The sequence below is a fragment of the Ursus americanus genome, chromosome 16, assembly GCF_024610735.1.
Source record: "Ursus americanus isolate L20-20 chromosome 16, mUrsAme1.1.p, whole genome shotgun sequence".
In the NCBI taxonomy this organism is placed as follows: Eukaryota; Metazoa; Chordata; class Mammalia; order Carnivora; family Ursidae; genus Ursus; species Ursus americanus.
In genome coordinates this window covers 23,491,351-23,516,658 of record NC_142142.1, presented here as the reverse complement: position 1 = coordinate 23,516,658, position 25,308 = coordinate 23,491,351, and positions in this window count along the sequence as shown.

Genomic DNA, 25,308 nt, shown 5'->3' with positions numbered 1-25,308 from the left:
TTGAACGGTAAGAGAAGTGCCCTGCCGAGAACACTAAGAGAGAGCGCCATCTAGAGACAACCTTCCAACTTCCATCTACCTTCATGAAGATGGATGTATTTTCCAAAAGTTTGTATTAAAACACAAGGCACGTGCTGTATGCTCACATAAGAACACCCTTTGTAGAAGATCTTCCAACTCACATCTTCTGTCATGAAGATGGAAGTACTTGCAGAAGTGTGAGTGAACGCATGAGGAGAGGTTCTAGCTAAGTAGCATTGAGAACCAAGTCTGTGTTGTAGGAAGGCAACAACGATCTAACGTCGTTACCCATGAATACGCACGCATTTCCCAAAACGTGTGTTGAAACTTCAGGAAAATGCCATAGACGTAACCCTCAGTAAGGAGAGGGAATGCAAAGTGTCTTCTACCTCCCGTCTGTCATGATGATGGAAGCTTGTTTCAGAGTGTGAATTTAAGGGTAAGGAAAGGGCCAGTAACCGATCTTTGAGAAAGATCACTGTATCGAAGCCATCTTCCATCTCACATCTTCGGATGTGAAGATGAAAACTTTTGCACAGGGGTGTAAGGAAATATAAGGAAAGTGCCACAGACTGAAATCTATGAAAGAACGCCGTACAGAAAGCATCTTGCATCCCACAATCTTCAGTCATGAGACCGGAAGCATGTGCAAAAGTGTACAAAAACATCAACATAAAGCACTTTGCTTAACGTGGTAGAAGAACACTGTGCAGCCACCATGTCTCAACTCATCACTCCTGTCGTGAAGATGGAGCTTTGTAAGGAAAGGGTAGTTAAGCAATCTTTGAGAAAGAATACTGTGTCGAAGCCCTCTTCCCTCTCACGTCTTCAGACGTGAATATGTAACCGTTTGCACAGGGGTGTAAGGAAATATAAGGAAAGTGCCACAGACTGAAATCTATGAAAGAACGCCGTACACAAAGCATCTTGCATCCCACAATCTTCAGTCATGAGAACGGAAGCATGGGTCAAAGTGTGGAGGAAAACATCAACATAAAGCAGTTTGCTTAACTCTGTAGAAGGGCACTCTGCAGCCACCACGTCTCAACTCACCACTCCTGTGGTGAAGATGGAAGCCTTGGCAAGAGTGTGCACGAGCACGTAAAGAAAGGGCCGTCCAGTTAATTCTGAGACCCAAATCTGTGTCGATAGACTACAACACCGAACCCACCTCCTGACGAATGAATCAACCAGGGATTTCTTCCCTGTGTGTGGAACCTTAAGGAAAGTGCCATAAACTTAACAGGAGATGAGGACACTGGATCGATTGCTTCTTACAACCCACGGCTTCTCTCTCGTAGACATAAACATTTGCCACGTTGTGTGGAAAGCAGAAGGAAAGTGGCTGAGACTTTGCTTCGAGAGAGGATCTTACCAAATCGATCCTTCGAGGCATGTCTTCTATCGTGTAGTGGGAAGCATTCAGATAAGTGCGTTTCTCAGCCTAAAGAAATGATTGTACACTTAACATTTGGAAAGAATTCTGTGGAAACCATCTGAAACTCACATTTTGTCTCATGAACCTGGAAGCATTGGCTCAAGGGTGAGGGAACATGTGACTCAGTGCGGTTTCCTAAACCCTGAGCACCGAGCCTCTGGTTAGAGAATGCCACTTCAAGCATCCTGATGCATGGAGAGAGAAGTTTTGTCAACCATCTGTATTGAACGGTAAGAGAAGTGCCCTGCCGAGAACACTAAGAGAGAGCGCCATCTAGAGACAACCTTCCAACTTCCATCTACCTTCAGGAAGATGGATGTATTTTCCAAAAGTTTGTATTAAAACACAAGGCACGTGCTGTATGCTCACATAAGAACACCCTTTGTAGAAGATCTTCCAACTCACATCTTCTGTCATGAAGATGGAAGTACTTGCAGAAGTGTGAGTGAACGCATCAGGAGAGGTTCTAGCTAAGTAGCATTGAGAACCAAGTCTGTGTTGTAGGAAGGCAACAACGATCTAACGTCGTTACCCATGAATACGCACGCATTTCCCAAAACGTGTGTTGAAACTTCAGGAAAATGCCATAGACGTAACCCTCAGTAAGGAGAGGGAATGCAAAGTGTCTTCTACCTCCCGTCTGTCATGATGATGGAAGCTTGTTTCAGAGTGTGAATTTAAGGGTAAGGAAAGGGCCAGTAACCGATCTTTGAGAAAGATCACTGTATCGAAGCCATCTTCCATCTCACATCTTCGGATGTGAAGATGAAAACTTTTGCACAGGGGTGTAAGGAAATATAAGGAAAGTGCCACAGACTGAAATCTATGAAAGAACGCCGTACAGAAAGCATCTTGCATCCCACAATCTTCAGTCATGAGACCGGAAGCATGTGCAAAAGTGTACAAAAACATCAACATAAAGCACTTTGCTTAACGTGGTAGAAGAACACTGTGCAGCCACCATGTCTCAACTCATCACTCCTGTCGTGAAGATGGAGCTTTGTAAGGAAAGGGTAGTTAAGCAATCTTTGAGAAAGAATACTGTGTCGAAGCCCTCTTCCCTCTCACGTCTTCAGACGTGAATATGTAACCGTTTGCACAGGGGTGTAAGGAAATATAAGGAAAGTGCCACAGACTGAAATCTATGAAAGAACGCCGTACACAAAGCATCTTGCATCCCACAATCTTCAGTCATGAGAACGGAAGCATGGGTCAAAGCGTGGAGGAAAACATCAACATAAAGCAGTTTGCTTAACTCTGTAGAAGGGCACTCTGCAGCCACCACGTCTCAACTCACCACTCCTGTGGTGAAGATGGAAGCCTTGGCAAGAGTGTGCACGAGCACGTAAAGAAAGGGCCGTCCAGTTAATTCTGAGACCCAAATCTGTGTCAATAGACTACAACACCGAACCCACCTCCTGACGAATGAATCAACCAGGGATTTCTTCCCTGTGTGTGGAACCTTAAGGAAAGTGCCATAAACTTAACAGGAGATGAGGACACTGGATCGATTGCTTCTTACAACCCACGGCTTCTCTCTCGTAGACATAAACATTTGCCACGTTGTGTGGAAAGCAGAAGGAAAGTGGCTGAGACTTTGCTTCGAGAGAGGATCTTACCAAATCGATCCTTCGAGGCATGTCTTCTATCGTGTAGTGGGAAGCATTCAGATAAGTGCGTTTCTCAGCCTAAAGAAATGATTGTACACTTAACATTTGGAAAGAATTCTGTGGAAACCATCTGAAACTCACATTTTGTCTCATGAACCTGGAAGCATTGGCTCAAGGGTGAGGGAACATGTGACTCAGTGCGGTTTCCTAAACCCTGAGCACCGAGCCTCTGGTTAGAGAATGCCACTTCAAGCATCCTGATGCATGGAGAGAGAAGTTTTGTCAACCATCTGTATTGAACGGTAAGAGAAGTGCCCTGCCGAGAACACTAAGAGAGAGCGCCATCTAGAGACAACCTTCCAACTTCCATCTACCTTCATGAAGATGGATGTATTTTCCAAAAGTTTGTATTAAAACACAAGGCACGTGCTGTATGCTCACATAAGAACACCCTTTGTAGAAGATCTTCCAACTCACATCTTCTGTCATGAAGATGGAAGTACTTGCAGAAGTGTGAGTGAACGCATCAGGAGAGGTTCTAGCTAAGTAGCATTGAGAACCAAGTCTGTGTTGTAGGAAGGCAACAACGATCTAACGTCGTTACCCATGAATACGCACGCATTTCCCAAAACGTGTGTTGAAACTTCAGGAAAATGCCATAGACGTAACCCTCAGTAAGGAGAGGGAATGCAAAGTGTCTTCTACCTCCCGTCTGTCATGATGATGGAAGCTTGTTTCAGAGTGTGAATTTAAGGGTAAGGAAAGGGCCAGTAACCGATCTTTGAGAAAGATCACTGTATCGAAGCCATCTTCCATCTCACATCTTCGGATGTGAAGATGAAAACTTTTGCACAGGGGTGTAAGGAAATATAAGGAAAGTGCCACAGACTGAAATCTATGAAAGAACGCCATACAGAAAGCATCTTGCATCCCACAATCTTCAGTCATGAGACCGGAAGCATGTGCAAAAGTGTACAAAAACATCAACATAAAGCACTTTGCTTAACGTGGTAGAAGAACACTGTGCAGCCACCATGTCTCAACTCATCACTCCTGTCGTGAAGATGGAGCTTTGTAAGGAAAGGGTAGTTAAGCAATCTTTGAGAAAGAATACTGTGTCGAAGCCCTCTTCCCTCTCACGTCTTCAGACGTGAATATGTAACCGTTTGCACAGGGGTGTAAGGAAATATAAGGAAAGTGCCACAGACTGAAATCTATGAAAGAACGCCGTACACAAAGCATCTTGCATCCCACAATCTTCAGTCATGAGAACGGAAGCATGGGTCAAAGCGTGGAGGAAAACATCAACATAAAGCAGTTTGCTTAACTCTGTAGAAGGGCACTCTGCAGCCACCACGTCTCAACTCACCACTCCTGTGGTGAAGATGGAAGCCTTGGCAAGAGTGTGCACGAGCACGTAAAGAAAGGGCCGTCCAGTTAATTCTGAGACCCAAATCTGTGTCAATAGACTACAACACCGAACCCACCTCCTGACGAATGAATCAACCAGGGATTTCTTCCCTGTGTGTGGAACCTTAAGGAAAGTGCCATAAACTTAACAGGAGATGAGGACACTGGATCGATTGCTTCTTACAACCCACGGCTTCTCTCTCGTAGACATAAACATTTGCCACGTTGTGTGGAAAGCAGAAGGAAAGTGGCTGAGACTTTGCTTCGAGAGAGGATCTTACCAAATCGATCCTTCGAGGCATGTCTTCTATCGTGTAGTGGGAAGCATTCAGATAAGTGCGTTTCTCAGCCTAAAGAAATGATTGTACACTTAACATTTGGAAAGAATTCTGTGGAAACCATCTGAAACTCACATTTTGTCTCATGAACCTGGAAGCATTGGCTCAAGGGTGAGGGAACATGTGACTCAGTGCGGTTTCCTAAACCCTGAGCACCGAGCCTCTGGTTAGAGAATGCCACTTCAAGCATCCTGATGCATGGAGAGAGAAGTTTTGTCAACCATCTGTATTGAACGGTAAGAGAAGTGCCCTGCCGAGAACACTAAGAGAGAGCACCATCTAGAGACAACCTTCCAACTTCCATCTACCTTCATGAAGATGGATGTATTTTCCAAAAGTTTGTATTAAAACACAAGGCACGTGCTGTATGCTCACATAAGAACACCCTTTGTAGAAGATCTTCCAACTCACATCTTCTGTCATGAAGATGGAAGTACTTGCAGAAGTGTGAGTGAACGCATCAGGAGAGGTTCTAGCTAAGTAGCATTGAGAACCAAGTCTGTGTTGTAGGAAGGCAACAACGATCTAACGTCGTTACCCATGAATACGCACGCATTTCCCAAAACGTGTGTTGAAACTTCAGGAAAATGCCATAGACGTAACCCTCAGTAAGGAGAGGGAATGCAAAGTGTCTTCTACCTCCCGTCTGTCATGATGATGGAAGCTTGTTTCAGAGTGTGAATTTAAGGGTAAGGAAAGGGCCAGTAACCGATCTTTGAGAAAGATCACTGTATCGAAGCCATCTTCCATCTCACATCTTCGGATGTGAAGATGAAAACTTTTGCACAGGGGTGTAAGGAAATATAAGGAAAGTGCCACAGACTGAAATCTATGAAAGAACGCCGTACAGAAAGCATCTTGCATCCCACAATCTTCAGTCATGAGACCGGAAGCATGTGCAAAAGTGTACAAAAACATCAACATAAAGCACTTTGCTTAACGTGGTAGAAGAACACTGTGCAGCCACCATGTCTCAACTCATCACTCCTGTCGTGAAGATGGAGCTTTGTAAGGAAAGGGTAGTTAAGCAATCTTTGAGAAAGAATACTGTGTCGAAGCCCTCTTCCCTCTCACGTCTTCAGACGTGAATATGTAACCGTTTGCACAGGGGTGTAAGGAAATATAAGGAAAGTGCCACAGACTGAAATCTATGAAAGAACGCCGTACACAAAGCATCTTGCATCCCACAATCTTCAGTCATGAGAACGGAAGCATGGGTCAAAGCGTGGAGGAAAACATCAACATAAAGCAGTTTGCTTAACTCTGTAGAAGGGCACTCTGCAGCCACCACGTCTCAACTCACCACTCCTGTGGTGAAGATGGAAGCCTTGGCAAGAGTGTGCACGAGCACGTAAAGAAAGGGCCGTCCAGTTAATTCTGAGACCCAAATCTGTGTCGATAGACTACAACACCGAACCCACCTCCTGACGAATGAATCAACCAGGGATTTCTTCCCTGTGTGTGGAACCTTAAGGAAAGTGCCATAAACTTAGGTGTTGAGAACACTGGATCGATAGCATCTTACAACCCAGAGCTTCTGCCACGTAGACATAAATATTTGCCACGTTGGGTGGAAAGCAGAAGGAAAGTGGCTGAAACTTTGCTTCGAGAGAGGATCTTACCAAATCGATCCTTCGAGGCATGTCTTCTATCGTGTAGTGGGAAGCATTCAGATAAGTGCGTTTCTCAGCCTAAAGAAATGATTGTACACTTAACATTTGGAAAGAATTCTGTGGAAACCATCTGAAACTCACATTTTGTCTCATGAACCTGGAAGCATTGGCTCAAGGGTGAGGGAACATGTGACTCAGTGCGGTTTCCTAAACCCTGAGCACCGAGCCTCTGGTTAGAGAATGCCACTTCAAGCATCCTGATGCATGGAGAGAGAAGTTTTGTCAACCATCTGTATTGAACGGTAAGAGAAGTGCCCTGCCGAGAACACTAAGAGAGAGCGCCATCTAGAGACAACCTTCCAACTTCCATCTACCTTCATGAAGATGGATGTATTTTCCAAAAGTTTGTATTAAAACACAAGGCACGTGCTGTATGCTCACATAAGAACACCCTTTGTAGAAGATCTTCCAACTCACATCTTCTGTCATGAAGATGGAAGTACTTGCAGAAGTGTGAGTGAACGCATCAGGAGAGGTTCTAGCTAAGTAGCATTGAGAACCAAGTCTGTGTTGTAGGAAGGCAACAACGATCTAACGTCGTTACCCATGAATACGCACGCATTTCCCAAAACGTGTGTTGAAACTTCAGGAAAATGCCATAGACGTAACCCTCAGTAAGGAGAGGGAATGCAAAGTGTCTTCTACCTCCCGTCTGTCATGATGATGGAAGCTTGTTTCAGAGTGTGAATTTAAGGGTAAGGAAAGGGCCAGTAACCGATCTTTGAGAAAGATCACTGTATCGAAGCCATCTTCCATCTCACATCTTCGGATGTGAAGATGAAAACTTTTGCACAGGGGTGTAAGGAAATATAAGGAAAGTGCCACAGACTGAAATCTATGAAAGAACGCCGTACAGAAAGCATCTTGCATCCCACAATCTTCAGTCATGAGACCGGAAGCATGTGCAAAAGTGTACAAAAACATCAACATAAAGCACTTTGCTTAACGTGGTAGAAGAACACTGTGCAGCCACCATGTCTCAACTCATCACTCCTGTCGTGAAGATGGAGCTTTGTAAGGAAAGGGTAGTTAAGCAATCTTTGAGAAAGAATACTGTGTCGAAGCCCTCTTCCCTCTCACGTCTTCAGACGTGAATATGTAACCGTTTGCACAGGGGTGTAAGGAAATATAAGGAAAGTGCCACAGACTGAAATCTATGAAAGAACGCCGTACACAAAGCATCTTGCATCCCACAATCTTCAGTCATGAGAACGGAAGCATGGGTCAAAGCGTGGAGGAAAACATCAACATAAAGCAGTTTGCTTAACTCTGTAGAAGGGCACTCTGCAGCCACCACGTCTCAACTCACCACTCCTGTGGTGAAGATGGAAGCCTTGGCAAGAGTGTGCACGAGCACGTAAAGAAAGGGCCGTCCAGTTAATTCTGAGACCCAAATCTGTGTCGATAGACTACAACACCGAACCCACCTCCTGACGAATGAATCAACCAGGGATTTCTTCCCTGTGTGTGGAACCTTAAGGAAAGTGCCATAAACTTAGGTGTTGAGAACACTGGATCGATAGCATCTTACAACCCAGAGCTTCTGCCACGTAGACATAAATATTTGCCACGTTGGGTGGAAAGCAGAAGGAAAGTGGCTGAAACTTTGCTTCGAGAGAGGATCTTACCAAATCGATCCTTCGAGGCATGTCTTCTATCGTGTAGTGGGAAGCATTCAGATAAGTGCGTTTCTCAGCCTAAAGAAATGATTGTACACTTAACATTTGGAAAGAATTCTGTGGAAACCATCTGAAACTCACATTTTGTCTCATGAACCTGGAAGCATTGGCTCAAGGGTGAGGGAACATGTGACTCAGTGCGGTTTCCTAAACCCTGAGCACCGAGCCTCTGGTTAGAGAATGCCACTTCAAGCATCCTGATGCATGGAGAGAGAAGTTTTGTCAACCATCTGTATTGAACGGTAAGAGAAGTGCCCTGCCGAGAACACTAAGAGAGAGCGCCATCTAGAGACAACCTTCCAACTTCCATCTACCTTCATGAAGATGGATGTATTTTCCAAAAGTTTGTATTAAAACACAAGGCACGTGCTGTATGCTCACATAAGAACACCCTTTGTAGAAGATCTTCCAACTCACATCTTCTGTCATGAAGATGGAAGTACTTGCAGAAGTGTGAGTGAACGCATCAGGAGAGGTTCTAGCTAAGTAGCATTGAGAACCAAGTCTGTGTTGTAGGAAGGCAACAACGATCTAACGTCGTTACCCATGAATACGCACGCATTTCCCAAAACGTGTGTTGAAACTTCAGGAAAATGCCATAGACGTAACCCTCAGTAAGGAGAGGGAATGCAAAGTGTCTTCTACCTCCCGTCTGTCATGATGATGGAAGCTTGTTTCAGAGTGTGAATTTAAGGGTAAGGAAAGGGCCAGTAACCGATCTTTGAGAAAGATCACTGTATCGAAGCCATCTTCCATCTCACATCTTCGGATGTGAAGATGAAAACTTTTGCACAGGGGTGTAAGGAAATATAAGGAAAGTGCCACAGACTGAAATCTATGAAAGAACGCCGTACAGAAAGCATCTTGCATCCCACAATCTTCAGTCATGAGACCGGAAGCATGTGCAAAAGTGTACAAAAACATCAACATAAAGCACTTTGCTTAACGTGGTAGAAGAACACTGTGCAGCCACCATGTCTCAACTCATCACTCCTGTCGTGAAGATGGAGCTTTGTAAGGAAAGGGTAGTTAAGCAATCTTTGAGAAAGAATACTGTGTCGAAGCCCTCTTCCCTCTCACGTCTTCAGACGTGAATATGTAACCGTTTGCACAGGGGTGTAAGGAAATATAAGGAAAGTGCCACAGACTGAAATCTATGAAAGAACGCCGTACACAAAGCATCTTGCATCCCACAATCTTCAGTCATGAGAACGGAAGCATGGGTCAAAGCGTGGAGGAAAACATCAACATAAAGCAGTTTGCTTAACTCTGTAGAAGGGCACTCTGCAGCCACCACGTCTCAACTCACCACTCCTGTGGTGAAGATGGAAGCCTTGGCAAGAGTGTGCACGAGCACGTAAAGAAAGGGCCGTCCAGTTAATTCTGAGACCCAAATCTGTGTCGATAGACTACAACACCGAACCCACCTCCTGACGAATGAATCAACCAGGGATTTCTTCCCTGTGTGTGGAACCTTAAGGAAAGTGCCATAAACTTAGGTGTTGAGAACACTGGATCGATAGCATCTTACAACCCAGAGCTTCTGCCACGTAGACATAAATATTTGCCACGTTGGGTGGAAAGCAGAAGGAAAGTGGCTGAAACTTTGCTTCGAGAGAGGATCTTACCAAATCGATCCTTCGAGGCATGTCTTCTATCGTGTAGTGGGAAGCATTCAGATAAGTGCGTTTCTCAGCCTAAAGAAATGATTGTACACTTAACATTTGGAAAGAATTCTGTGGAAACCATCTGAAACTCACATTTTGTCTCATGAACCTGGAAGCATTGGCTCAAGGGTGAGGGAACATGTGACTCAGTGCGGTTTCCTAAACCCTGAGCACCGAGCCTCTGGTTAGAGAATGCCACTTCAAGCATCCTGATGCATGGAGAGAGAAGTTTTGTCAACCATCTGTATTGAACGGTAAGAGAAGTGCCCTGCCGAGAACACTAAGAGAGAGCGCCATCTAGAGACAACCTTCCAACTTCCATCTACCTTCATGAAGATGGATGTATTTTCCAAAAGTTTGTATTAAAACACAAGGCACGTGCTGTATGCTCACATAAGAACACCCTTTGTAGAAGATCTTCCAACTCACATCTTCTGTCATGAAGATGGAAGTACTTGCAGAAGTGTGAGTGAACGCATCAGGAGAGGTTCTAGCTAAGTAGCATTGAGAACCAAGTCTGTGTTGTAGGAAGGCAACAACGATCTAACGTCGTTACCCATGAATACGCACGCATTTCCCAAAACGTGTGTTGAAACTTCAGGAAAATGCCATAGACGTAACCCTCAGTAAGGAGAGGGAATGCAAAGTGTCTTCTACCTCCCGTCTGTCATGATGATGGAAGCTTGTTTCAGAGTGTGAATTTAAGGGTAAGGAAAGGGCCAGTAACCGATCTTTGAGAAAGATCACTGTATCGAAGCCATCTTCCATCTCACATCTTCGGATGTGAAGATGAAAACTTTTGCACAGGGGTGTAAGGAAATATAAGGAAAGTGCCACAGACTGAAATCTATGAAAGAACGCCGTACAGAAAGCATCTTGCATCCCACAATCTTCAGTCATGAGACCGGAAGCATGTGCAAAAGTGTACAAAAACATCAACATAAAGCACTTTGCTTAACGTGGTAGAAGAACACTGTGCAGCCACCATGTCTCAACTCATCACTCCTGTCGTGAAGATGGAGCTTTGTAAGGAAAGGGTAGTTAAGCAATCTTTGAGAAAGAATACTGTGTCGAAGCCCTCTTCCCTCTCACGTCTTCAGACGTGAATATGTAACCGTTTGCACAGGGGTGTAAGGAAATATAAGGAAAGTGCCACAGACTGAAATCTATGAAAGAACGCCGTACACAAAGCATCTTGCATCCCACAATCTTCAGTCATGAGAACGGAAGCATGGGTCAAAGCGTGGAGGAAAACATCAACATAAAGCAGTTTGCTTAACTCTGTAGAAGGGCACTCTGCAGCCACCACGTCTCAACTCACCACTCCTGTGGTGAAGATGGAAGCCTTGGCAAGAGTGTGCACGAGCACGTAAAGAAAGGGCCGTCCAGTTAATTCTGAGACCCAAATCTGTGTCGATAGACTACAACACCGAACCCACCTCCTGACGAATGAATCAACCAGGGATTTCTTCCCTGTGTGTGGAACCTTAAGGAAAGTGCCATAAACTTAGGTGTTGAGAACACTGGATCGATAGCATCTTACAACCCAGAGCTTCTGCCACGTAGACATAAATATTTGCCACGTTGGGTGGAAAGCAGAAGGAAAGTGGCTGAAACTTTGCTTCGAGAGAGGATCTTACCAAATCGATCCTTCGAGGCATGTCTTCTATCGTGTAGTGGGAAGCATTCAGATAAGTGCGTTTCTCAGCCTAAAGAAATGATTGTACACTTAACATTTGGAAAGAATTCTGTGGAAACCATCTGAAACTCACATTTTGTCTCATGAACCTGGAAGCATTGGCTCAAGGGTGAGGGAACATGTGACTCAGTGCGGTTTCCTAAACCCTGAGCACCGAGCCTCTGGTTAGAGAATGCCACTTCAAGCATCCTGATGCATGGAGAGAGAAGTTTTGTCAACCATCTGTATTGAACGGTAAGAGAAGTGCCCTGCCGAGAACACTAAGAGAGAGCGCCATCTAGAGACAACCTTCCAACTTCCATCTACCTTCATGAAGATGGATGTATTTTCCAAAAGTTTGTATTAAAACACAAGGCACGTGCTGTATGCTCACATAAGAACACCCTTTGTAGAAGATCTTCCAACTCACATCTTCTGTCATGAAGATGGAAGTACTTGCAGAAGTGTGAGTGAACGCATCAGGAGAGGTTCTAGCTAAGTAGCATTGAGAACCAAGTCTGTGTTGTAGGAAGGCAACAACGATCTAACGTCGTTACCCATGAATACGCACGCATTTCCCAAAACGTGTGTTGAAACTTCAGGAAAATGCCATAGACGTAACCCTCAGTAAGGAGAGGGAATGCAAAGTGTCTTCTACCTCCCGTCTGTCATGATGATGGAAGCTTGTTTCAGAGTGTGAATTTAAGGGTAAGGAAAGGGCCAGTAACCGATCTTTGAGAAAGATCACTGTATCGAAGCCATCTTCCATCTCACATCTTCGGATGTGAAGATGAAAACTTTTGCACAGGGGTGTAAGGAAATATAAGGAAAGTGCCACAGACTGAAATCTATGAAAGAACGCCGTACAGAAAGCATCTTGCATCCCACAATCTTCAGTCATGAGACCGGAAGCATGTGCAAAAGTGTACAAAAACATCAACATAAAGCACTTTGCTTAACGTGGTAGAAGAACACTGTGCAGCCACCATGTCTCAACTCATCACTCCTGTCGTGAAGATGGAGCTTTGTAAGGAAAGGGTAGTTAAGCAATCTTTGAGAAAGAATACTGTGTCGAAGCCCTCTTCCCTCTCACGTCTTCAGACGTGAATATGTAACCGTTTGCACAGGGGTGTAAGGAAATATAAGGAAAGTGCCACAGACTGAAATCTATGAAAGAACGCCGTACACAAAGCATCTTGCATCCCACAATCTTCAGTCATGAGAACGGAAGCATGGGTCAAAGTGTGGAGGAAAACATCAACATAAAGCAGTTTGCTTAACTCTGTAGAAGGGCACTCTGCAGCCACCACGTCTCAACTCACCACTCCTGTGGTGAAGATGGAAGCCTTGGCAAGAGTGTGCACGAGCACGTAAAGAAAGGGCCGTCCAGTTAATTCTGAGACCCAAATCTGTGTCGATAGACTACAACACCGAACCCACCTCCTGACGAATGAATCAACCAGGGATTTCTTCCCTGTGTGTGGAACCTTAAGGAAAGTGCCATAAACTTAACAGGAGATGAGGACACTGGATCGATTGCTTCTTACAACCCACGGCTTCTCTCTCGTAGACATAAACATTTGCCACGTTGTGTGGAAAGCAGAAGGAAAGTGGCTGAGACTTTGCTTCGAGAGAGGATCTTACCAAATCGATCCTTCGAGGCATGTCTTCTATCGTGTAGTGGGAAGCATTCAGATAAGTGCGTTTCTCAGCCTAAAGAAATGATTGTACACTTAACATTTGGAAAGAATTCTGTGGAAACCATCTGAAACTCACATTTTGTCTCATGAACCTGGAAGCATTGGCTCAAGGGTGAGGGAACATGTGACTCAGTGCGGTTTCCTAAACCCTGAGCACCGAGCCTCTGGTTAGAGAATGCCACTTCAAGCATCCTGATGCATGGAGAGAGAAGTTTTGTCAACCATCTGTATTGAACGGTAAGAGAAGTGCCCTGCCGAGAACACTAAGAGAGAGCGCCATCTAGAGACAACCTTCCAACTTCCATCTACCTTCATGAAGATGGATGTATTTTCCAAAAGTTTGTATTAAAACACAAGGCACGTGCTGTATGCTCACATAAGAACACCCTTTGTAGAAGATCTTCCAACTCACATCTTCTGTCATGAAGATGGAAGTACTTGCAGAAGTGTGAGTGAACGCATCAGGAGAGGTTCTAGCTAAGTAGCATTGAGAACCAAGTCTGTGTTGTAGGAAGGCAACAACGATCTAACGTCGTTACCCATGAATACGCACGCATTTCCCAAAACGTGTGTTGAAACTTCAGGAAAATGCCATAGACGTAACCCTCAGTAAGGAGAGGGAATGCAAAGTGTCTTCTACCTCCCGTCTGTCATGATGATGGAAGCTTGTTTCAGAGTGTGAATTTAAGGGTAAGGAAAGGGCCAGTAACCGATCTTTGAGAAAGATCACTGTATCGAAGCCATCTTCCATCTCACATCTTCGGATGTGAAGATGAAAACTTTTGCACAGGGGTGTAAGGAAATATAAGGAAAGTGCCACAGACTGAAATCTATGAAAGAACGCCGTACAGAAAGCATCTTGCATCCCACAATCTTCAGTCATGAGACCGGAAGCATGTGCAAAAGTGTACAAAAACATCAACATAAAGCACTTTGCTTAACGTGGTAGAAGAACACTGTGCAGCCACCATGTCTCAACTCATCACTCCTGTCGTGAAGATGGAGCTTTGTAAGGAAAGGGTAGTTAAGCAATCTTTGAGAAAGAATACTGTGTCGAAGCCCTCTTCCCTCTCACGTCTTCAGACGTGAATATGTAACCGTTTGCACAGGGGTGTAAGGAAATATAAGGAAAGTGCCACAGACTGAAATCTATGAAAGAACGCCGTACACAAAGCATCTTGCATCCCACAATCTTCAGTCATGAGAACGGAAGCATGGGTCAAAGCGTGGAGGAAAACATCAACATAAAGCAGTTTGCTTAACTCTGTAGAAGGGCACTCTGCAGCCACCACGTCTCAACTCACCACTCCTGTGGTGAAGATGGAAGCCTTGGCAAGAGTGTGCACGAGCACGTAAAGAAAGGGCCGTCCAGTTAATTCTGAGACCCAAATCTGTGTCGATAGACTACAACACCGAACCCACCTCCTGACGAATGAATCAACCAGGGATTTCTTCCCTGTGTGTGGAACCTTAAGGAAAGTGCCATAAACTTAGGTGTTGAGAACACTGGATCGATAGCATCTTACAACCCAGAGCTTCTGCCACGTAGACATAAATATTTGCCACGTTGGGTGGAAAGCAGAAGGAAAGTGGCTGAAACTTTGCTTCGAGAGAGGATCTTACCAAATCGATCCTTCGAGGCATGTCTTCTATCGTGTAGTGGGAAGCATTCAGATAAGTGCGTTTCTCAGCCTAAAGAAATGATTGTACACTTAACATTTGGAAAGAATTCTGTGGAAACCATCTGAAACTCACATTTTGTCTCATGAACCTGGAAGCATTGGCTCAAGGGTGAGGGAACATGTGACTCAGTGCGGTTTCCTAAACCCTGAGCACCGAGCCTCTGGTTAGAGAATGCCACTTCAAGCATCCTGATGCATGGAGAGAGAAGTTTTGTCAACCATCTGTATTGAACGGTAAGAGAAGTGCCCTGCCGAGAACACTAAGAGAGAGCGCCATCTAGAGACAACCTTCCAACTTCCATCTACCTTCATGAAGATGGATGTATTTTCCAAAAGTTTGTATTAAAACACAAGGCACGTGCTGTATGCTCACATAAGAACACCCTTTGTAGAAGATCTTCCAACTCACATCTTCTGTCATGAAGATGGAAGTACTTGCAGAAGTGTGAGTGAACGCATCAGGAGAGGTTCTAGCTAAGTAGCATTGAGAACCAAGTCTGTGTTGTAGGAAGGCAACAACGATCTAACGTCGTTACCCATGAATACGCACGCATTTCCCAAAACGTGTGTTGAAACTTCAGGAAAATGCCATAGACGTAACCCTCAGTAAGGAGAGGGAATGCAAAGTGTCTTCTACCTCCCGTCTGTCATGATGATGGAAGCTTGTTTCAGAGTGTGAATTTAAGGGTAAGGAAAGGGCCAGTAACCGATCTTTGAGAAAGATCACTGTATCGAAGCCATCTTCCATCTCACATCTTCGGATGTGAAGATGAAAACTTTTGCACAGGGGTGTAAGGAAATATAAGGAAAGTGCCACAGACTGAAATCTATGAAAGAACGCCGTACAGAAAGCATCTTGCATCCCACAATCTTCAGTCATGAGACCGGAAGCATGTGCAAAAGTGTACAAAAACATCAACATAAAGCACTTTGCTTAACGTGGTAGAAGAACACTGTGCAGCCACCATGTCTCAACTCATCACTCCTGTCGTGAAGATGGAGCTTTGTAAGGAAAGGGTAGTTAAGCAATCTTTGAGAAAGAATACTGTGTCGAAGCCCTCTTCCCTCTCACGTCTTCAGACGTGAATATGTAACCGTTTGCACAGGGGTGTAAGGAAATATAAGGAAAGTGCCACAGACTGAAATCTATGAAAGAACGCCGTACACAAAGCATCTTGCATCCCACAATCTTCAGTCACGAGAACGGAAGCATGGGTCAAAGCGTGGAGGAAAACATCAACATAAAGCAGTTTGCTTAACTCTGTAGAAGGGCACTCTGCAGCCACCACGTCTCAACTCACCACTCCTGTGGTGAAGATGGAAGCCTTGGCAAGAGTGTGCACGAGCACGTAAAGAAAGGGCCGTCCAGTTAATTCTGAGACCCAAATCTGTGTCGATAGACTACAACACCGAACCCACCTCCTGACGAATGAATCAACCAGGGATTTCTTCCCTGTGTGTGGAACCTTAAGGAAAGTGCCATAAACTTAACAGGAGATGAGGACACTGGATCGATTGCTTCTTACAACCCACGGCTTCTCTCTCGTAGACATAAACATTTGCCACGTTGTGTGGAAAGCAGAAGGAAAGTGGCTGAGACTTTGCTTCGAGAGAGGATCTTACCAAATCGATCCTTCGAGGCATGTCTTCTATCGTGTAGTGGGAAGCATTCAGATAAGTGCGTTTCTCAGCCTAAAGAAATGATTGTACACTTAACATTTGGAAAGAATTCTGTGGAAACCATCTGAAACTCACATTTTGTCTCATGAACCTGGAAGCATTGGCTCAAGGGTGAGGGAACATGTGACTCAGTGCGGTTTCCTAAACCCTGAGCACCGAGCCTCTGGTTAGAGAATGCCACTTCAAGCATCCTGATGCATGGAGAGAGAAGTTTTGTCAACCATCTGTATTGAACGGTAAGAGAAGTGCCCTGCCGAGAACACTAAGAGAGAGCGCCATCTAGAGACAACCTTCCAACTTCCATCTACCTTCATGAAGATGGATGTATTTTCCAAAAGTTTGTATTAAAACACAAGGCACGTGCTGTATGCTCACATAAGAACACCCTTTGTAGAAGATCTTCCAACTCACATCTTCTGTCATGAAGATGGAAGTACTTGCAGAAGTGTGAGTGAACGCATCAGGAGAGGTTCTAGCTAAGTAGCATTGAGAACCAAGTCTGTGTTGTAGGAAGGCAACAACGATCTAACGTCGTTACCCATGAATACGCACGCATTTCCCAAAACGTGTGTTGAAACTTCAGGAAAATGCCATAGACGTAACCCTCAGTAAGGAGAGGGAATGCAAAGTGTCTTCTACCTCCCGTCTGTCATGATGATGGAAGCTTGTTTCAGAGTGTGAATTTAAGGGTAAGGAAAGGGCCAGTAACCGATCTTTGAGAAAGATCACTGTATCGAAGCCATCTTCCATCTCACATCTTCGGATGTGAAGATGAAAACTTTTGCACAGGGGTGTAAGGAAATATAAGGAAAGTGCCACAGACTGAAATCTATGAAAGAACGCCGTACAGAAAGCATCTTGCATCCCACAATCTTCAGTCATGAGACCGGAAGCATGTGCAAAAGTGTACAAAAACATCAACATAAAGCACTTTGCTTAACGTGGTAGAAGAACACTGTGCAGCCACCATGTCTCAACTCATCACTCCTGTCGTGAAGATGGAGCTTTGTAAGGAAAGGGTAGTTAAGCAATCTTTGAGAAAGAATACTGTGTCGAAGCCCTCTTCCCTCTCACGTCTTCAGACGTGAATATGTAACCGTTTGCACAGGGGTGTAAGGAAATATAAGGAAAGTGCCACAGACTGAAATCTATGAAAGAACGCCGTACACAAAGCATCTTGCATCCCACAATCTTCAGTCACGAGAACGGAAGCATGGGTCAAAGTGTGGAGGAAAACATCAACATAAAGCAGTTTGCTTAACTCTGTAGAAGGGCACTCTGCAGCCACCACGTCTCAACTCACCACTCCTGTGGTGAAGATGGAAGCCTTGGCAAGAGTGTGCACGAGCACGTAAAGAAAGGGCCGTCCAGTTAATTCTGAGACCCAAATCTGTGTCGATAGACTACAACACCGAACCCACCTCCTGACGAATGAATCAACCAGGGATTTCTTCCCTGTGTGTGGAACCTTAAGGAAAGTGCCATAAACTTAGGTGTTGAGAACACTGGATCGATAGCATCTTACAACCCAGAGCTTCTGCCACGTAGACATAAATATTTGCCACGTTGGGTGGAAAGCAGAAGGAAAGTGGCTGAAACTTTGCTTCGAGAGAGGATCTTACCAAATCGATCCTTCGAGGCATGTCTTCTATCGTGTAGTGGGAAGCATTCAGATAAGTGCGTTTCTCAGCCTAAAGAAATGATTGTACACTTAACATTTGGAAAGAATTCTGTGGAAACCATCTGAAACTCACATTTTGTCTCATGAACCTGGAAGCATTGGCTCAAGGGTGAGGGAACATGTGACTCAGTGCGGTTTCCTAAACCCTGAGCACCGAGCCTCTGGTTAGAGAATGCCACTTCAAGCATCCTGATGCATGGAGAGAGAAGTTTTGTCAACCATCTGTATTGAACGGTAAGAGAAGTGCCCTGCCGAGAACACTAAGAGAGAGCGCCATCTAGAGACAACCTTCCAACTTCCATCTACCTTCATGAAGATGGATGTATTTTCCAAAAGTTTGTATTAAAACACAAGGCACGTGCTGTATGCTCACATAAGAACACCCTTTGTAGAAGATCTTCCAACTCACATCTTCTGTCATGAAGATGGAAGTACTTGCAGAAGTGTGAGTGAACGCATCAGGAGAGGTTCTAGCTAAGTAGCATTGAGAACCAAGTCTGTGTTGTAGGAAGGCAACAACGATCTAACGTCGTTACCCATGAATACGCACGCATTTCCCAAAACGTGTGTTGAAACTTCAGGAAAATGCCATAGACGTAACCCTCAGTAAGGAGAGGGAATGCAAAGTGTCTTCTACCTCCCGTCTGTCATGATGATGGAAGCTTGTTTCAGAGTGTGAATTTAAGGGTAAGGAAAGGGCCAGTAACCGATCTTTGAGAAAGATCACTGTATCGAAGCCATCTTCCATCTCACATCTTCGGATGTGAAGATGAAAACTTTTGCACAGGGGTGTAAGGAAATATAAGGAAAGTGCCACAGACTGAAATCTATGAAAGAACGCCGTACAGAAAGCATCTTGCATCCCACAATCTTCAGTCATGAGACCGGAAGCATGTGCAAAAGTGTACAAAAACATCAACATAAAGCACTTTGCTTAACGTGGTAGAAGAACACTGTGCAGCCACCATGTCTCAACTCATCACTCCTGTCGTGAAGATGGAGCTTTGTAAGGAAAGGGTAGTTAAGCAATCTTTGAGAAAGAATACTGTGTCGAAGCCCTCTTCCCTCTCACGTCTTCAGACGTGAATATGTAACCGTTTGCACAGGGGTGTAAGGAAATATAAGGAAAGTGCCACAGACTGAAATCTATGAAAGAACGCCGTACACAAAGCATCTTGCATCCCACAATCTTCAGTCACGAGAACGGAAGCATGGGTCAAAGCGTGGAGGAAAACATCAACATAAAGCAGTTTGCTTAACTCTGTAGAAGGGCACTCTGCAGCCACCACGTCTCAACTCACCACTCCTGTGGTGAAGATGGAAGCCTTGGCAAGAGTGTGCACGAGCACGTAAAGAAAGGGCCGTCCAGTTAATTCTGAGACCCAAATCTGTGTCGATAGACTACAACACCGAACCGACCTCCTGACGAATGAATCAACCAGGGATTTCTTCCCTGTGTGTGGAACCTTAAGGAAAGTGCCATAAACTTAACAGGAGATGAGGACACTGGATCGATTGCTTCTTACAACCCACGGCTTCTCTCTCGTAGACATAAACATTTGCCACGTTGTGTGGAAAGCAGAAGGAAAGTGGCTGAGACTTTGCTTCGAGAGAGGATCTTACCAAATCGATCCTTCGAGGCATGTCTTCTATCGTGTAGTGGGAAGCATTCAGATAAGTGCGTTTCTCAGCATAAAGAAATGATTGTACACTTAACATTTGGAAAGAATTCTGTGGAAACCATCTGAAACTCACATTTTGTCTCATGAACCTGGAAGCATTGGCTCAAGGGTGAGGGAACATGTGACTCAGTGCGGTTTCCTAAACCCTGAGCACCGAGCCTCTGGTTAGAGAATGCCACTTCAAGCATCCTGATGCATGGAGAGAGAAGTTTTGTCAACCATCTGTATTGAACGGTAAGAGAAGTGCCCTGCCGAGAACACTAAGAGAGAGCGCCATCTAGAGACAACCTTCCAACTTCCATCTACCTTCATGAAGATGGATGTATTTTCCAAAAGTTTGTATTAAAACACAAGGCACGTGCTGTATGCTCACATAAGAACACCCTTTGTAGAAGATCTTCCAACTCACATCTTCTGTCATGAAGATGGAAGTACTTGCAGAAGTGTGAGTGAACGCATCAGGAGAGGTTCTAGCTAAGTAGCATTGAGAACCAAGTCTGTGTTGTAGGAAGGCAACAACGATCTAACGTCGTTACCCATGAATACGCACGCATTTCCCAAAACGTGTGTTGAAACTTCAGGAAAATGCCATAGACGTAACCCTCAGTAAGGAGAGGGAATGCAAAGTGTCTTCTACCTCCCGTCTGTCATGATGATGGAAGCTTGTTTCAGAGTGTGAATTTAAGGGTAAGGAAAGGGCCAGTAACCGATCTTTGAGAAAGATCACTGTATCGAAGCCATCTTCCATCTCACATCTTCGGATGTGAAGATGAAAACTTTTGCACAGGGGTGTAAGGAAATATAAGGAAAGTGCCACAGACTGAAATCTATGAAAGAACGCCGTACAGAAAGCATCTTGCATCCCACAATCTTCAGTCATGAGACCGGAAGCATGTGCAAAAGTGTACAAAAACATCAACATAAAGCACTTTGCTTAACGTGGTAGAAGAACACTGTGCAGCCACCATGTCTCAACTCATCACTCCTGTCGTGAAGATGGAGCTTTGTAAGGAAAGGGTAGTTAAGCAATCTTTGAGAAAGAATACTGTGTCGAAGCCCTCTTCCCTCTCACGTCTTCAGACGTGAATATGTAACCGTTTGCACAGGGGTGTAAGGAAATATAAGGAAAGTGCCACAGACTGAAATCTATGAAAGAACGCCGTACACAAAGCATCTTGCATCCCACAATCTTCAGTCATGAGAACGGAAGCATGGGTCAAAGCGTGGAGGAAAACATCAACATAAAGCAGTTTGCTTAACTCTGTAGAAGGGCACTCTGCAGCCACCACGTCTCAACTCACCACTCCTGTGGTGAAGATGGAAGCCTTGGCAAGAGTGTGCACGAGCACGTAAAGAAAGGGCCGTCCAGTTAATTCTGAGACCCAAATCTGTGTCGATAGACTACAACACCGAACCCACCTCCTGACGAATGAATCAACCAGGGATTTCTTCCCTGTGTGTGGAACCTTAAGGAAAGTGCCATAAACTTAGGTGTTGAGAACACTGGATCGATAGCATCTTACAACCCAGAGCTTCTGCCACGTAGACATAAATATTTGCCACGTTGGGTGGAAAGCAGAAGGAAAGTGGCTGAAACTTTGCTTCGAGAGAGGATCTTACCAAATCGATCCTTCGAGGCATGTCTTCTATCGTGTAGTGGGAAGCATTCAGATAAGTGCGTTTCTCAGCCTAAAGAAATGATTGTACACTTAACATTTGGAAAGAATTCTGTGGAAACCATCTGAAACTCACATTTTGTCTCATGAACCTGGAAGCATTGGCTCAAGGGTGAGGGAACATGTGACTCAGTGCGGTTTCCTAAACCCTGAGCACCGAGCCTCTGGTTAGAGAATGCCACTTCAAGCATCCTGATGCATGGAGAGAGAAGTTTTGTCAACCATCTGTATTGAACGGTAAGAGAAGTGCCCTGCCGAGAACACTAAGAGAGAGCGCCATCTAGAGACAACCTTCCAACTTCCATCTACCTTCATGAAGATGGATGTATTTTCCAAAAGTTTGTATGAAAACACAAGGCACGTGCTGTATGCTCACATAAGAACACCCTTTGTAGAAGATCTTCCAACTCACATCTTCTGTCATGAAGATGGAAGTACTTGCAGAAGTGTGAGTGAACGCATCAGGAGAGGTTCTAGCTAAGTAGCATTGAGAACCAAGTCTGTGTTGTAGGAAGGCAACAACGATCTAACGTCGTTACCCATGAATACGCACGCATTTCCCAAAACGTGTGTTGAAACTTCAGGAAAATGCCATAGACGTAACCCTCAGTAAGGAGAGGGAATGCAAAGTGTCTTCTACCTCCCGTCTGTCATGATGATGGAAGCTTGTTTCAGAGTGTGAATTTAAGGGTAAGGAAAGGGCCAGTAACCGATCTTTGAGAAAGATCACTGTATCGAAGCCATCTTCCATCTCACATCTTCGGATGTGAAGATGAAAACTTTTGCACAGGGGTGTAAGGAAATATAAGGAAAGTGCCACAGACTGAAATCTATGAAAGAACGCCGTACAGAAAGCATCTTGCATCCCACAATCTTCAGTCATGAGACCGGAAGCATGTGCAAAAGTGTACAAAAACATCAACATAAAGCACTTTGCTTAACGTGGTAGAAGAACACTGTGCAGCCACCATGTCTCAACTCATCACTCCTGTCGTGAAGATGGAGCTTTGTAAGGAAAGGGTAGTTAAGCAATCTTTGAGAAAGAATACTGTGTCGAAGCCATCTTCCCTCTCACGTCTTCAGACGTGAATATGTAACCGTTTGCACAGGGGTGTAAGGAAATATAAGGAAAGTGCCACAGACTGAAATCTATGAAAGAACGCCGTACACAAAGCATCTTGCATCCCACAATCTTCAGTCATGAGAACGGAAGCATGGGTCAAAGCGTGGAGGAAAACATCAACATAAAGCAGTTTGCTTAACTCTGTAGAAGGGCACTCTGCAGCCACCACGTCTCAACTCACCACTCCTGTGGTGAAGATGGAAGCCTTGGCAAGAGTGTGCACGAGCACGTAAAGAAAGGGCCGTCCAGTTAATTCTGAGACCCAAATCTGTGTCGATAGACTACAACACCGAACCCACCTCCTGACGAATGAATCAACCAGGGATTTCTTCCCTGTGTGTGGAACCTTAAGGAAAGTGCCATAAACTTAGGTGTTGAGAACACTGGATCGATAGCATCTTACAACCCAGAGCTTCTGCCACGTAGACATAAATATTTGCCACGTTGGGTGGAAAGCAGAAGGAAAGTGGCTGAAACTTTGCTTCGAGAGAGGATCTTACCAAATCGATCCTTCGAGGCATGTCTTCTATCGTGTAGTGGGAAGCATTCAGATAAGTGCGTTTCTCAGCCTAAAGAAATGATTGTACACTTAACATTTGGAAAGAATTCTGTGGAAACCATCTGAAACTCACATTTTGTCTCATGAACCTGGAAGCGTTGGCTCAAGGGTGAGGGAACATGTGACTCAGTGCGGTTTCCTAAACCCTGAGCACCGAGCCTCTGGTTAGAGAATGCCACTTCAAGCATCCTGATGCATGGAGAGAGAAGTTTTGTCAACCATCTGTATTGAACGGTAAGAGAAGTGCCCTGCCGAGAACACTAAGAGAGAGCGCCATCTAGAGACAACCTTCCAACTTCCATCTACCTTCATGAAGATGGATGTATTTTCCAAAAGTTTGTATTAAAACACAAGGCACGTGCTGTATGCTCACATAAGAACACCCTTTGTAGAAGATCTTCCAACTCACATCTTCTGTCATGAAGATGGAAGTACTTGCAGAAGTGTGAGTGAACGCATCAGGAGAGGTTCTAGCTAAGTAGCATTGAGAACCAAGTCTGTGTTGTAGGAAGGCAACAACGATCTAACGTCGTTACCCATGAATACGCACGCATTTCCCAAAACGTGTGTTGAAACTTCAGGAAAATGCCATAGACGTAACCCTCAGTAAGGAGAGGGAATGCAAAGTGTCTTCTACCTCCCGTCTGTCATGATGATGGAAGCTTGTTTCAGAGTGTGAATTTAAGGGTAAGGAAAGGGCCAGTAACCGATCTTTGAGAAAGATCACTGTATCGAAGCCATCTTCCATCTCACATCTTCGGATGTGAAGATGAAAACTTTTGCACAGGGGTGTAAGGAAATATAAGGAAAGTGCCACAGACTGAAATCTATGAAAGAACGCCGTACAGAAAGCATCTTGCATCCCACAATCTTCAGTCATGAGACCGGAAGCATGTGCAAAAGTGTACAAAAACATCAACATAAAGCACTTTGCTTAACGTGGTAGAAGAACACTGTGCAGCCACCATGTCTCAACTCATCACTCCTGTCGTGAAGATGGAGCTTTGTAAGGAAAGGGTAGTTAAGCAATCTTTGAGAAAGAATACTGTGTCGAAGCCCTCTTCCCTCTCACGTCTTCAGACGTGAATATGTAACCGTTTGCACAGGGGTGTAAGGAAATATAAGGAAAGTGCCACAGACTGAAATCTATGAAAGAACGCCGTACACAAAGCATCTTGCATCCCACAATCTTCAGTCACGAGAACGGAAGCATGGGTCAAAGTGTGGAGGAAAACATCAACATAAAGCAGTTTGCTTAACTCTGTAGAAGGGCACTCTGCAGCCACCACGTCTCAACTCACCACTCCTGTGGTGAAGATGGAAGCCTTGGCAAGAGTGTGCACGAGCACGTAAAGAAAGGGCCGTCCAGTTAATTCTGAGACCCAAATCTGTGTCGATAGACTACAACACCGAACCCACCTCCTGACGAATGAATCAACCAGGGATTTCTTCCCTGTGTGTGGAACCTTAAGGAAAGTGCCATAAACTTAACAGGAGATGAGGACACTGGATCGATTGCTTCTTACAACCCACGGCTTCTCTCTCGTAGACATAAACATTTGCCACGTTGTGTGGAAAGCAGAAGGAAAGTGGCTGAGACTTTGCTTCGAGAGAGGATCTTACCAAATCGATCCTTCGAGGCATGTCTTCTATCGTGTAGTGGGAAGCATTCAGATAAGTGCGTTTCTCAGCCTAAAGAAATGATTGTACACTTAACATTTGGAAAGAATTCTGTGGAAACCATCTGAAACTCACATTTTGTCTCATGAACCTGGAAGCATTGGCTCAAGGGTGAGGGAACATGTGACTCAGTGCGGTTTCCTAAACCCTGAGCACCGAGCCTCTGGTTAGAGAATGCCACTTCAAGCATCCTGATGCATGGAGAGAGAAGTTTTGTCAACCATCTGTATTGAACGGTAAGAGAAGTGCCCTGCCGAGAACACTAAGAGAGAGCGCCATCTAGAGACAACCTTCCAACTTCCATCTACCTTCATGAAGATGGATGTATTTT